We start from the raw sequence: 2,798 nt of genomic DNA, 5'->3' as shown, positions 1-2,798 counted from the left end.
ATTTTGTTGGAATTTGGAATGTAAACACTAGAACTATAAATAAACAAGTAAAAGGGTGATTAAATCAAGGAATAACAACGCTAGGGATTAGGGGGTTTCAAACATGATTAGAATGAAGGAAAACAATGATAAGCATCATGATTAACATGCCAAAGAATATAAAATTCTACCTAAACAACTCATTTTCATGCAAAAGTTTAGGCAAACCAATGAAAGTGGTCTAAGCTGATTAGGATCATTTTCATGCATCCCATTAGGCACAAGCTAACCCAAGAATAAAGATGCACAATACATGGAACTCTATTTTAACAACTCATTCTCATGCAATCATTAAAATAGAGGTGATCTAAATCTAGTTCAAATCATTTTCATGCATTTAAACTAGAAGGCAATCAAATAAAGTACTACAATAATCTCAAGCCAATAAAAATCATATCTTTCATCAATTTAAGGCATGTAATCAATCCACTATCATCATTCATCCATCATTCAATACATATTTTACACCCCCTTCCCCTAGCTAAGAGATTAGCCTAGAAAAGGGGGACTAGACATGATAACAAAACTAGATGAAAACACAATAAACATGAAAGCAAACATGATCAAAAACAATGAAAATACCAAAATATATTAATCCACAAAATAGATAGAAATAAACAACTAGAGTGCAAATAAACAAGACTAAGAGAAAGGATTAGAGATTACTAAGTAGGCAATAATAGAAAGATTAAAACTTGCAAAGTTGCTTGATGGATTGAAATGAAACTTGAGCCAAAGTTGCATACATGGAAATAACTTGAGTAATAGTACACTTTCTCTCTCTAAGATTAGGGTTTAATTGTTTCTAAGATAATGCTAGATGATCCACTAATTCACCCTACGACCTATATATATAGGTCCACTAAAAAGATACAAGAATTCGAAATAAAAAAAAAAAAAACTGAAACCCAGCGGTGCGCGCCCGCGCATATACATTGCGCGCCTGACAGCTGCCATGCGTGCACCCTCTCCGATCTTGTGCGCCCGCAGATCTGTGGGTACGGAGGAATTAGACCCATGGATGCGCGCCTTCTCCCAGCTACTGCGCGCTCGCGCATGATGAGTGCGCGCCCGCACACATGTCGCACATGTGGCGCGCACAACTCTCTGTTTTGGCTCTGCTTCTACTGCTATCTCGTGCGGGTTCTCACAGGGCTGCCCGCCCGCACAGTTCAAAGGCGCGCGCCCGCGCATAAGCCGCGCACAAGGCGCACAAAAGCTTCTGTTTCTGTTCTGCTCTTGAGGCAATCCTGCGCGGGTTCTCACAGTGCTGCGCGCCCGCACACAGGGGATATGAGAATGAATTGCTCTTCTTCCAATGCCTTGATTCCTACAAAACGAAAACAAAGAAAACAAGGAGAAAGGCAAACAAAGAAAAGAAGAACAAAAAGGTGAGAGAAAAAAAAAGGGGGGGCAAACAAGCTACAAGTGGGAGGAAAAACCCGTAAAATGAGCACTAAATCGTGGCATAAGTGCCACTCATCAGATGGCTTAGATGGTGATCTAAATACATTTTGTTTTGAATGGAGAAGAATAGTAAGCTTGAAGAGTTCAAAGTAGAGCACTGTTGCATACCCAATATCAGAATATGTGTATTTAGCTACAGTAAGAGTAGTTAAGGAGGAAGTTTGGATCAAATTATCATGTGACTAAAAGGACACCTTTGCTAAAACAAAGGAGCCAGGGTCATATCACAAATCTAAACAAATAGATATGAGATATCACCTCATTTATGAGATCAATGACAAGCGGGATGTCATGTTCTGCAAAGTTTTATTATGAGTGAGAAATCACTAAACCCCTTCCAAAGACTAAGATATGAGAGTCATATTAAAGACTTGGATTGAAGCAAGTTATGTAATTCAAGTTGTATATGTTTTAAGAAAACATATTACATAAGGAATGCATATACTTGCAGAATTATGTTTAAACAGAAATTATCATTTCTCTTATTTAATTATGGTTTCGGAAATTAAATAAAATGTCCAAAATAATTATGAATTGATGGGCTCATCAGGTTGATTACCCGGTGAATGAAACCCCACAGGTGAACAAAATTCATTTATTATTTAAGTTCCTAGTTTGAAATCATTAAAGTGAACATAAATGATTTCAATAAATGGACTAGCATGTAAGATTGATTGGGTAGCGCGGTTTCATGGGCTATAGGGGCATAGTGATGCTCGGTCAGTCACTTGGATATGCATGAATGATGCATGATCGAACTATTGCCCTACTTTGAAGTTCAAGTATAGAGCTTCCGAATATATTAGTGGATTCCTTTGACATGAGTGGAACATTTATTTCATTCAATGATTGATTTAACTTTGGTACACTCAAACGTCTGCCCGTAACTGGAGATTATAAAGTGTGTTTCCCAGTTACTTCATGAGTTGAGTGGGAGCTTTGGTTGCCACAAGATTGGATTGAGTCTACCTATTAAATTAGGGAATGTGTCATGGCCGCTTGAAGAGGGAGAATTCAGAAAATACGTAGCCGCGTTCAAATGCATTACTCAGTAATCATTTGGTTTTGTAATTCTAACTCAGATTTCAAGAAACGATTTGTAGATTAATATGATCTCGACATGTGATGCAATCATATTATCAAATCGACACATATTGACTTAAGGAATTTGAATATTGCACACTTGTCTCAAATAAGTGGGAGATTGAAGGATTTATGTCTTCGTCATGTGCAATTACTAGATATATAAATGGATCAAATTATGGAGATAATTAAGTTCGGACATTTGGGTC

This window comes from Chenopodium album, chromosome 14, assembly GCF_948465745.1.
Source record: "Chenopodium album chromosome 14, dcCheAlbu1.1, whole genome shotgun sequence".
NCBI classification, from domain to species: Eukaryota; Viridiplantae; Streptophyta; class Magnoliopsida; order Caryophyllales; family Amaranthaceae; genus Chenopodium; species Chenopodium album.
The sequence above is the reverse complement of the archived record's forward strand: the minus strand, read 5'-3'. Positions refer to the sequence as shown.